This window comes from Cricetulus griseus, chromosome 2 (genome assembly GCF_003668045.3).
Source record: "Cricetulus griseus strain 17A/GY chromosome 2, alternate assembly CriGri-PICRH-1.0, whole genome shotgun sequence".
Taxonomy (NCBI): Eukaryota; Metazoa; Chordata; class Mammalia; order Rodentia; family Cricetidae; genus Cricetulus; species Cricetulus griseus.
Window position 1 is genome coordinate 27877139 of NC_048595.1, and position 12802 is coordinate 27889940.

The window sequence follows — 12802 nt, forward strand, 5'->3', positions numbered from 1 at the left end:
GACCTCCACATACACCTGAACACACACACAGACACACACACACACACACACACACACACACACACACACACACACACACACAGAAATGGACTCAATAATTGACAAGCCACAGACAGGGAGAGGAAGTTCCCTTTATGCTTAGATCCCTGTGTTCCCTCAAGGAGGGACTGGTGACCCACTGGGTGTGTAGATGTTCAAGCTCATTAGGGGTTGAAGAGATGACTCTGTGAGTATACCACTTGGCACAACAACATAAGGACTGGAGTTCAATCCCCAGAACCCAGGGAAATCCAAACATGGGTCTGCAATCCCACACTCCTATAACAAGATAGAAGACAGGTGCGAGGCTCTCTGGAAGCTAGTCTGACATACTGTGGTGAACAAGAGACCTTGTCTCAAACAGGGTAGAAAGCAAGGACCAACATTGCAAGTTGTCCTCTGCCTTCCACGCATGTGACATGGCATGCACACACACCCCTGCCCTCAACACACACAAACATTTTTTAAGATTTAATTCTGATCTTGTTTCTGGTGTTTAAAGTGCCTCTCACTCTCCAGCAATGTACAAAACAGCCCCCTCTCCGGTCACAGCCAGACCTGAGTATAACCTATCTTTTTCATTCTTATCAACAGATGTGCATAGTACTTTCCTTGCAGAACTGTCCTCGGAGATGAATGAGTTTCAAATATAAAACACAGCATGCAGAGGGTAAGTCTTCAGGATGCTGGCCCGTCACTGGATCATGTCTGATGTCTTATCAAACACATAGAGAAAGCAGGAAAGATGGGCTGAAGTCCAGGTTCCAATAACAGCCTGATGGCCAGCAGCCCAGGGTTCCACCCGAGCCTTCCCTGACTGGCTGTGTGACTCTCAGTGAGTTACTTAAGCTAGTTCACTTTCTCTGTGAAATGATGGGGCCAGCCCTGAGCTCCTTCACAAGGTCACCTTGAGAGAACAGGGACTCTGTACAGATGGCAGGGGAGGGCTGTTGGTGCTACCAGTGAGCAGGTGTGAGCTCCAGATGCTTACCAGGTATCGTCCCATCAAAGGTCCTCAGCTCTCAAACAGGTGTTCACACTCTGAGAACTCTTGCAGACAAGGCTGCGCCATGGCCGCCAGCACCAAGACTTCTAAAGGAGCCTCCTTCAACCACAGAACGACCCCCTCCCCACCACCACCACCACCAACACACACACACACACACACACACACACACACACACACACACACACACACACCGTTACTGAGGAAGTCTGGGACCCCTGCAAGCAGTGACCTTGGGGTCAGCACAGCACAGACCTATCATCCACACCTCTACCAGAACAAGAGGAAACAGAACCCTATTAAGAAAAATAACTGATATGAAATCTGTAAGGTTAGGATAACTTTTAATAGATAAACGCCAGCCAACAGCAAGCCAGAGCGTGCTAAAAACAGCAAGGCAAGAGAACGCCCATGTATCTTGTCTGTCCCTTTAAAACCTCTCCCGCATCACCCGGATGGCATCACGGCATCACCTGACGGGAGTGGTCGGGCACACCTGTAGCCACACCTTAGGAGGCCTGTTTACGGTGTCTCCCTACAGAACACCACACCACACGTCACCTCCCGGTCCCGGCTCCTCACTGCCCTCTGCCACCATCCTGCATCAAATGCAGGAAAACCTTCACCATCACCTCTCAGAACTATGTCACAAGCCCATCACCCTCCTAGGACTTGCCCGCTACTCCACTGCCCATTCAGTTTCTTCTGTTCTACAAACTACCCTGCCAAATACCTCCAGCTCAGAGATAGCAGCTGACTGGGCCACAGATGATCACCTGACCCAAATGAAACTCAGCTATAGGCCAGCTATGAGCCTATCATATGTCCTGACACAAAAGGCTCTAACAGCCATTCACTAAGTCAATCAGAATTTTAAACCCAATGGGAAATGGAGGACTTGGAGCCCGCTGATAGCAGCAAAGGCCAACAGAAGCAAAAGTCATGCTTGAAAGAGTTAATGAGGGGGCCAGAACAAAGGTTACCTGGGTAAAACATTTCCAACCAAGCCTGACAAAAGATGGTCAGTCTCTAGAACCAATTTGAAGGTAGAGCGAAAGAACTGACTCCGCAGAGTTGCTTTCAGACACACACACACACACACACACCTTGGCATGTGTGCCCACACTCATACAACATACACATACAATAATTAATAATAACAATAGTAAATATAATTAACAAAAATGGCCAGAGAGATGGCTTAGCATATAAGAGGTCTTGCCACCAAGCTTGATGACCAGTGTTGCATCCCTGGGATCCACATGGTAGATGGAAAGAACTGACTCCAGCAAGTTGCCACCCTCCCCCAACACACACACACACACACACACACACACACACACACACACACACCATGTAAATAAACATATAACTTAAATTTTTTTTGAAGTTAAGAACCTCCAGATGCTAAGGTCCTTGAACCATCCTAGATCCAGGCTGCCTCAGTTTCCCTGAGCTTCAGAAGGATGACTCCTTCTCCTTTTGGATTTCCATACGAATGCCTTTTTTTGTGCTCTGTGGGCTTTAATGAAGTAGCTCCAATGGCCTTCCTATAGATGAAACCGTAAAACCTTCATGGTGTGAGGCTCTTTTCTGTACAAGCCTGCTACACATGGAGGCTACAAATAACAGGTGAAGCTAGTCGTGCAGTCGGACTTTTAGTGCAGGGATGTAGAATTTTGTGGGAGCAGAAATAACCAGAGCACAGGAAGGACACTCTGATCAGTCAGTCCATTTCCATTGCAGGCTTTGCAAGGTGAGGCCCATAGCTTGGTGAATCAACTCACATCTCCAGACCTAATTCTAGTTTCTAAAAAATGAGAATTTGGCCAGGCATAGTGGCAGTCGCCTTTGTTCCCAGAGCTCAGGAAGCAGAAGCAGGAGGATTTCTATGAATTCGAGGCCAGCTTGGTCTACATAGTGAGTTCCAGGCCATCTGGCCATAGAGTGAGAACCTATCTCAAAATAAAGCTGCAACAATAACAATGATGGCATAAATATGTAGAAAAGGAATATAACTGACCATATTTGGGTCCTTCCTCTAGGTGGGCCATGATCCAGCCCAGCCCATCAGAAGACCTGGGGCCCCTGTGACTTTGAATTCTGTGCTCTTCATGGGCCTATCCCAGATATCCTGCTCTTGTGACCCTGTCCTCAGCAAGGTTCTTAATCAGAACCAGAAATGTCCTCCTGTCCAGGCCTGGCACAGCTGAGAAGGCAGGATCCCCCCAAGACCCAGGACTCAGGACAGCTGTCTAGGTAGGGGGAAAGTCCCTGCTCCTGCCAACCAGCCCCAAGCCTGTCTGTGACACTCAGTCACCCACTTGGAAAGGGGCACCCAGCTCCAAAAAGCTACAGACATCTCCCACCCACAAATAATAATCACGATTTTCCGTAATTATTATTTGTGTATTTTGCATAATTGTCATAATTATTATCATCAGCTCATCAGCCTCTCATCCCAGCATGCTCTCCTCCTGTCCTCAGATCTAAACCCTGATCACATGAGCACCCTCTCCTGACACCCACTTTCTCCCAAGAGCCTGTCTTCAAGGTCCCCTCAAGAAACAGGACAAGACTCTCAAGAGGGTTCTTTTCATTCCGGTTTGTCCTTATGGAACATTTCCTACTCTAGAGGATGAGGAGACAGAGGGACTCTGGAGAAGAGTGCCCTCACCTCCTAGCTGTGTACAAAAAAGAAAGCTGGGCTGGACATGGAGCACACCTTTAATGCCAGCACTCAGAAGACAGAGGCAGGTTTCAGGCTAGTCGGAAATACAGAAGGAGAAGGAAGGAGGGAGAGAAGGAAAGGGAGAGAGATGGAGAGAGAGAGAGAGAGAAAGAGAGAGAGAGAGAGAGAGAGAGAGAGAGAGAGAGAGAGAGAGAGAACATAACAACTGGCCTCCCTTTGATCTATGTGATAACCAGCCTGTGTCAGATTCAGAGAGCTGCTGTCCCCACAGCTCTGCATTCATGGAAGTGACTCATAACTTAAAATGGGCCAAAGAAATTAGAAAAAAAAAAAAGCCTTTGTTCCAGAGTGACAGCATTTGCGCACTTGCCAACACATCCTCAAACCTACCCAAGATAGTCTTGGAAAACTGCAAATAAAGGAATATCTGCAACACTCTGCATGGCCACTGCCAAAGGCTGAACAGACACAAACGAAGAAATGGGTTTCGCTGTGACACTTTCACACATAACATGGCGTTTTCCTCTTCCTCCCTTCTCCCCCCTCCTATTATTATTTCACATACATTCCATCTCTCTCTTGTTCCCCACCCTTTCCTTTAGACATGTGTCATCCTCTCAGTCCCTTCGTGCCCTGTGTATACCAGACCCCTCTCCTTAGACAGGATCTCAGCTATCCCGGGCTGGCATGAACTTGCAACATAACCAAAGATGAGCTACACTTCTGATCCTCTGCTTCCATCACAGTTGTGCCTTCATGCCAAAATAAATAAACAAAACCACCTTAAATTTACCACATTCCCAGCTCCAGTCTTCCCAGGCCCAGCCTACCTCTCTTACTTTTCCTGTGACCATTTCCTTGTGAACTTCCAGCATCTTCTGTATCTTAGAGAGTCATCTCCAGGACGCTCATGCTCCACTATCTCCCATCAGCCTGGAGGCGCTGTCTCTCCCCGTATCCCCCACTACACATGGACCCCTCAAATGGCCTCACAGGTCAGCAGTCTGGTGAGATATCCTGGCTTGGAGTTCCCAGCAGTACTAAGTCTAGAACCACCCATCTGTGGCCCCAGCGCCATTGGGACAGATCCACTGTCACTCCAGATCTCACACAGTCTAACACTGTTGGATCAGACAGAATCAAGCAGAATTGAATCCAGTAGTCTGAGAACACAGCACCCAAAATAGGCTGTGGCGAAGATCCTCACAGAAGTTCCCAGGTCAAAGGGAGGTGGGATCCGAGGAGGTAAGAATATACCAGGATGACTCTGATGGGCACATTTATCTGCCCAGGTGTCCTGGCCACAGATTAACAGGAAAGGACATTAGGCACTAGCTCAGGAACTCATCAGACTTGCCAGGACACCAATTCACTGAGTCCCTGTTACCTATTCCTCCTTGCCAGGAACCTCCAGTGATCCCCAGGGCACCTGTTCACTCCCATTTTCACTTCTACGCTGCCTATGGCTAGAAGCCCCACCCACATCCATCTATCTTACATCCACAATCCTGAGGAAGGAAAAGATGGGGGCTCCATAACCCAAGTGAAATCTATATGAAAGGAGGAAAACAGTGTGGTGCTTCCAGAGCACCTCAATCTGTAGGCGGAGACTCCGGCTCAGAGAACATTCCTTGAGAACCTCCATGGAGCAGAACAAAGAGCATCAGAAATCGGGATAAATAGGAGCAGAATAAACAAAACCAAACCTGACAGACCAGGGGCCTGCCTTCTGTGAAGACGCCCACCACACAATCTGAGCAGGGGGCACCCCACGTTCAATGCCAGAGAAAGCAAAGGCCAAGCCCACGACTGTTTCACTGGACAAAAGCCACTGTCCTTTGACAAGCTGGTCAGTGCACACCCAGCTGATGAGGCAAGTGCCTTAGCTCCAGCTAAGTCCAGTGAGGGTGTGGCCCATGTGACAAAAGCCTTCTGTTTGGTTGGGCATTTTTTTTTTGCATTCTTAATCTGTTTATGAAGCATACAAAATAATGGTTTGGGTTTTAAGATAGTGTCTCCTATAGCTCAGGCTGGTCCTGAACTCCTGATTCCCCTGCCTCTTATTTCCAAGTGTTGGTTTACAAGTGTTCTATACCACATTGGCTAAAAATAATGGGCTTCCCATCCAAGTACTAACCAGGCCCGCCCCTGCTTAGCTTCCAAGATCAGATGAGATCAGGCGAGTTCAGGGCACCTACGAACACCTGATTTTTGACAAACAATCCAAATATATACGCTGGAACAAAGAGAACATCTTCAACAAATGGTGCTAGCATAACTGGATGCAAACATGTAGAAGACTACAGACAGACCCAAGCCTTTCGCCCTGCACAAAACTTAAGTCAAAATGGATCAAAGACCTCAACATAAACCCAGCCACACTGATCCTATTAGAAGATAAAGTGGGAAATACCCTTGAATTAATAAGTACCGCTTCCTGAACATAACACTGAGATCAACAATTAATAAATGGGACCTCCTGAAACTGAGAAGCTTCTGTAAGGCAAAGGACACAGTCAGCAAGACAAAACGGCAACCCACAGACTGGGAAAAGATATTCACTAACCCCACATCAGACAGAGGGCTGATCTCCAAATTATACAAAGAACTCAAGAAGCTAGTCTCCAAAACACCAAACAATCCAATTTAAAAATGGGGTACAGAACTAAATAGACAATTCTCAATAGAGGAATCTAAAATGGCTGAAAGACACATGAGAAAATGTTCAACATCCTTAGCCATCAGGGAAATGCAAATCAAAACAACTCTGAGATACCATCTTACTCCTGTCAGAATGGCTAAAATCAAAAACACCAATGGCAGTTTATGCTGGAGAGGATGTGGAGAAAGAGGAACACTCCTCCACTGCTGGTGGGAGTGCCAACTTGTACAGCCACTTTGGAAATCAGTATGGCGACTCCTCAAGAAAATGGGAATGAGTCTACCACAAGATCCAGCAATTCCACTCCTAGGCATATACCCAAAAGAAGCACATTTATACAACAAAGACATCTGTTCAACGATGTTCATAGCAGCACTATTTGTAATAGCCAGAAACTGGAAGCAGCCTAGATGACCCTCAACCGAAGAATGGATGGAGAAAATGTGGTACATTTACACAATGGAGTACTACCCAGTGGAAAAAAACAATGGAATCTTGAAATTTTCGGGAAAATGATGGAACTAGAAGAAACCATTCTGAGAGAGGTAACCCAATCACAAAACGACAAACACAATATGTACTCACTCATATGTGGATTTTAGACATAGAGTAAGGGATCACCAGCCTACAATCCACACTGCCAGAGAAACTAGTAACAAGGAGGACCCTAAAAGAGACAAATTTTGTCCCCTGGAGAAGGGGAAAGGGTCACAATTCCCTGAGCAAATTGAGAACATGGGAAGAGGGGGGAGGAAGCTACAAGAGTGAGAAGGGAAGAAAACGAAGGATGCAGAGGTCATGACGAAGCAGAAAGGTTGAGTCAGATGTAGATTTGAAGAAAGGACATATGATAGGTAGGATTTTAATTGGGGGGTGGTAGAGGAGGAAGGGATGGAGAAGGGAACTGGGATTGTCATGTTATTCAATCTTGTTTGTAATTCAAATACGTAAAAAACAAAGTAATGGGCTTCATTATGACATGTTTGTACTTATCTGTCATAGTATCTTGCTGCCGTTTACTCCGTGACTCTCCCTCACCTGCAACCTCACTGTCCCCTTCCTCCCCCAGAGTCCCCATTTGCTTTCATGCACATATGAGTACTTAAATCTAGACTCTCTGAATGAGAAAAAATATATTTTGTCTTTCTTCTCCACTACCCTCTCTTGTTCCCCACTCCATATCTCTTCAGATCTTTTCCACCCTGCTTAGAGTCAACCTTCTACTTTCATGCCATATACAGATTTATATTATATTTAAGTCTAAATTCCTCATTCAAGAGAAAACGCAAAATGTCTGTCTGTCTGAGTCTGGCTTGTTTCACTTAACATGATGTTATCCATTTCCTTCCATTTCCCTGTTGTCTTAGCGTTTCTATTTCTGTGAAGAGACACCATGACCGCAGAAATTCTTATAAAGGAAAAACATTTAATTGGGGTGGCTTACATTTTCAGAGGTTTAGTCCATGATCATCATGGTGCGAGCGACATGGCGGTGTGCAGGCAGAAGTGGTGTTGGAGAAGTAGCTGAGAGTCTTGACTGGCAACAGGAAATGGTATGTCTCACTGGGCATGGCTTAACCATATATGAGACCTCAAAGCCTGCCTTTGAGGCACAATGACACACTTCCTCCAACAAGGCCACACCTACTCCAACAAGGCCACACCTCCTAATAGTGCCACTCCCTTTGGGGCCATTTTCTTTCAAACCACCACACCTGCATATTATATAATTTCATTTTCTATTTTTTTCTTACTTAGTTTTTATTCATAATCATAAATTTAACTCTGCAATCCAGCCAGATTTGGAGGGGAATGAGGAAAATATGGAGCCCAAAGAATTTCAGTGAGAGCAGAGATTACAGGGCATTGCGAGCAGATGAGGAGGGGATGCTCTCCTGAGCTACAGAAGGCATGGTCTGGTAGGCAAGAGGCCCGCAAGTCAAAAGAATTAGAGTTGCCCACAGTTGGAAATAGTGATCTTCTTGCTGGTCTTGCCATTCCTGGATCCGAAACGCTCCATGGCATCCACAATGTTCATGCCTTCTTTCACTTTCCCAAAGACCAAGTGTTTGCCATTCAGCCTCTCAGTCTTGGCGGTGCAGATAAAAAACTGGGAACCATTTGTATTTGGCATTTGCCATGGACAAGATGCCAGGACCTGTATGCTTCAGGATGAAGTTCTCATCCTCTCTCTGTAGATGGACCTGCCGCCAGTGCCATTATGGCGTTTGAAGTCACCACCCTGGCACCTGAATCCTGGGATAAGGTGAAGAGAGGAACCCTTATATCCAAATCCTTTCTTTCCAGTGCTCAGAGCACAAAAGTTTTCTACTGTCTTTGGAATTTGTCTGCAAATAGCTCAAGGGCTCGCCATTGGCAGTGATGTTGAAGAACACGATGGGGTTGACCATGGCTGCAGGAAGAGGCAACAGGGGACCTAATTTCATTTTCTTTACAATAAAGAAAACGTGTGTATGCATGAGCACATGGGCATTTCTTTATTCATTCATCTGTTGACAGACATTGAGGCTGCTTCTGGGTCTTGGCTTTGTGAATAGTTCTGCAATAAACACGATGTGTTTCCTTTCTTGGCATTCATGGGTCCCTCTGAGGTTGTACTTAGAGACCTTCAGGAATACACCCAAGGGTGTTACATCTGGGTCATATGATAGTTCAATCTTTAGTTTCTGAGGAGCCTCCATCCAATTTCAACTTAGCATTCTGTTCTGATGCCTCCTAAGCAGATGCTGCTAATGCTGGCCACTCCCCTTGTATGATGTTACTGCTTACTATGCTTTCTGTTATCCAAGGACTCTGTGTCCCCAGTCTCTTACTGTTCTCAAGGACTCAGGATCCCCAGCAATCACCCAGTGCCTAAGAGCTAAAGCTCAGGTGGCAGCCCTTGTGCATCCAATCACCACCATAAAACCATGAACAAGTTAGTCCCTTGTACCAGGCTTCTTTTGGGCCACCAACCAGCTCCCAAATCATGACACAGAGACTTATTATTCGTTTTGAATGCTCAGCCTTAGCTTAGCTCTTTTCTTGCAAGCTCTTATAACTTAACCTGTTTCTCTTCATCTACAATTTGCCTCAGGGAGTTTTACCTTTTCTTATTTTCTTGCTGTCTCTATGTCTGGCTGGCTGATGGCTGCCTGGCTTCTAGCCCCAGGCATCTCCCTCATTCTCTCCTCCTCCTCCTTCCCTCATTATTCCTTCTCTTTTCTTGCTAGATTTCTCCTCCTATTTATTCTCTCTGCCCTCCAGCCCCACCTATCTTTTCCCCTGCCTAACTATTGGTTGTTCAGCTCCTTATTGGACCAATCAGGTGCCTTAGACAGGCAAGGTGAAACAAATGCAATACATCTTTTCATAATTAAACAAATACAGCATAAGCAAAAGTAGCACAACTTTACACGGTTAAAGTAATTCTGCAGCATAAACAAATGGGACACATCTTCACCTAGCTAAAATATCATCCCACAACAGTCCTTGCCTTAGTCTCTTCCTCCCAAGACAGGTGACAACGGGTGCCTGCTCTTAGGATGAGAGGGGACTACAATTCCACAATGTGATGGGTGGAGTCTGTAGAACCTGGCAGCTAGGATCCACGAAGGGTTGACTGTCACTTGCTCAACAACAGTCTTGGCATCAAGAGGGTGACTATCTTATTCAGACCTCATCTGCCCACTATGTACCTCCCCAGCTCACACACACAGCCACTGTACAGGGGTCGAGAAAGCTGACAGTGCAGCTTGTGTGAGGCCCTGGGGTCCATCCCCAGTACCACACATGGGTTCGTGCACACACACACACACACACACACACACACACACACACAAACAAACAATATGTGAGGAGGCTGTGCTCATCATGGCCATTGTTCAACAAGAACCACTGCACCACACCCACATTTCAAGTCCCCCAAATCACCTACCAGAATACTAAGCTGGGCTGGGAACCCTGTCAGAGGACAGATGGCAGTGACCCCTGAAACGTTTCTACACCCGGATAAGTCTCTCCACCAACACAGCAATCCAAATCAGACCAAATCAAACTGAATTTAAAAAAAAAAGCCCCCCAGATGTGACGCTCCCGGGTGGTCTTCCAGCCCCCCAGAGAGGAGACAGAAAAGGAAGACTGGAAAAACCACGAGTCTGTTCTCTGAGGGACAGTTTAAATACCCTGTGGGAGTGGTCTTGCATGTCTCTGGGAAAGGAGCCATCATTTGGCAGGCTTTCTGAAATGCAGCAGGGTTTGGAGAGAGATGGAAAGGTGGGGACTTGGGTGGAATTTCCACCATAACACTCCAGACTCTTTGGGTATATGGATGCCAGGGGCTGGGGTGGATCTTGCACATAACACCTCTGCTTGGGATTTCCACATCTCCTAGGACCTGGAGACTATGAAGATCCTCCTTAAACCAGACAGATGGGTATATGACTATAAACCAGCACTTGGACTGAGCAAAGCAAGTCCCAAGTTCAAGGCCAGCCTGAGCTACAGAGCAAAAGCTCTTTTTAAAAGTGACTCCATCTCTTTCCTTGTGATTGTTACCCTTCCTGTCAGGATTCCTAATCCTAAGGGTGAGCGTCCGCTACAACAAGCCACATCACTTGCAGGCACCACTTTCTGTCTATCAAGAGAGACTCAGGCTAGCAGCCTGGACATCAGACAGATAACAAATCACCCTCTCCATGTTCACCCCCAGCATTATGAGTGAGCACTGGGAATCTGCCCAGGTGGGTCACATAGAAGTTAAGATAGATTCTTGGTACTGAACTCCCTGAGACTCCTGAAGGAATTACAGTGTGGAGGGGACACACACACTAGCCATCACCTCAGTGGAAGCTGGAAGTTGGCGCTGAGCAAGGCTTCCTGGGAAGACAGGTAGAGGGCTGGTCCAGCTGGGTGACAAGGGCCAGTGGACCAAGGCACAGGAAAGAGCTAGCCTAACCTTAAGGGTCAAAAGAAGTGATATGCCAAGGGAAGAAGACAGTAGTTGGCCTCCAGTGCTGAGCTGACCTTCACGCTAAACCTAGACTGAGGTCACAAGACAGGCTTGTCAGAGGCAATGGGACTCCTGACAAAGCTCCAGTGCAAACTGCCAACCAACCATCCTTCCTACTTACAGGACAAGGTCACACACAGGGCCCTGCTAGCCTCTCGTCCCCAGGGCAGTATAGTTGAAACAGCATCAGGACAGCCCAGCTCGCCCCCATTCATGAAGCCTGAGGCTGGGTGGGGCCTTGGGGAGACCTTCCCATGAATGCAAAAACTTGATCAGAATACTGAAGCCTAAGCCAGCCTTCAGGGATGCCAACACACACACACACACACACACACACACACACAATTCACCCCATCCAACAGATAACACTGGAGCACCTGCCGCACCTACACTGTTACCTCCCATCAGCCCCAGTACACACATAAGCCTACCTCCTCCCTCTCCAAAAGAAGCATTTCTCACCCAAGCTCATCCCCACCCCATCCAACACCCGGGTACCACATGCTCACTCGGGCACCCGTCCCAATTTCCTGTACCACCATATCACACAACATACGAACATCTGATACTGCATCACACATCAGCATGCTCACACACTCTCTCCTGTGAACTGGCTTGCCTCACAGCTTATAGACAGATGAGCACTCTCCCTCTCCCATCTGTGGCCTGGTGCTGAAGTCCCATCCAAAACCATGTGTCTAAGGGTGGGGTCTGCTTAACCTCACAGAAAGGCATATTTGCTTCTCTTACAGAGAGCCAGAGTTCTCAGCCCAGACAGTCTCTGGCAGGGTCCTGTCCATGGACAAGTTCTCTGTAGCCTCGTAAGTTCTCTGTTGCCTCGGTGTAGGTTGCCTCCATCCTAAATGAAGGTCAAAGCTGTACTAGTTATGTTTCTCCTTGTTGTGATAAAATACCTCGCCAGAAGCAACTTAAAGGAAGAAGGGCTGTGCTTGCTTCGACAGCACAAACACTAAAATTGGAACGATACAGAGAAGATTAGCATGGCCCCTGTGCAAGGATGACACACAAATTCATGAAGCGTTCCGTATTTTTGTTGACATAGTGTGAAAGGAAGGAAGGAAGGGAGGGAGGGAGGAGGGGAGAAAGAAAGGAAGAAAGAAAGAAAGAAAGAAAGAAAGAAAGAAAGAAAGAAAGAAAGGGAGAAAGAAAGAAAGAAAGCTTAGTCTTACATGATTTAAGGGGACATATCACATTGTGGCAGCAAAAGCATAGTGGCAAAGCCATGGGGTGGAGGCTCACACAGCATTCACACCAACGATACAGAGACAAGTGCTACTCAGAACTTTCTTCATAATTATGTGAATGTGTAATGGGTAAGAGATATGCACACAGCCTCAGAGGCCAGAAAAGGGCATTGGATTCCCCTGGAGC

The 12802-nt window shown here is 46.9% G+C and overlaps 1 non-coding gene across 1 annotated transcript; it reads left to right on the forward strand.

Annotated features, from left to right (window-relative positions):
• The first annotated feature begins 12356 nt into the window (after positions 1 to 12356).
• LOC113833898 lies at positions 12357 to 12463 on the forward strand. Its single transcript, XR_003482088.1, has one exon. It is a non-coding gene; the product is annotated as a U6 spliceosomal RNA (small nuclear RNA).
• The last annotated feature ends 339 nt before the right edge of the window (positions 12464 to 12802 follow it).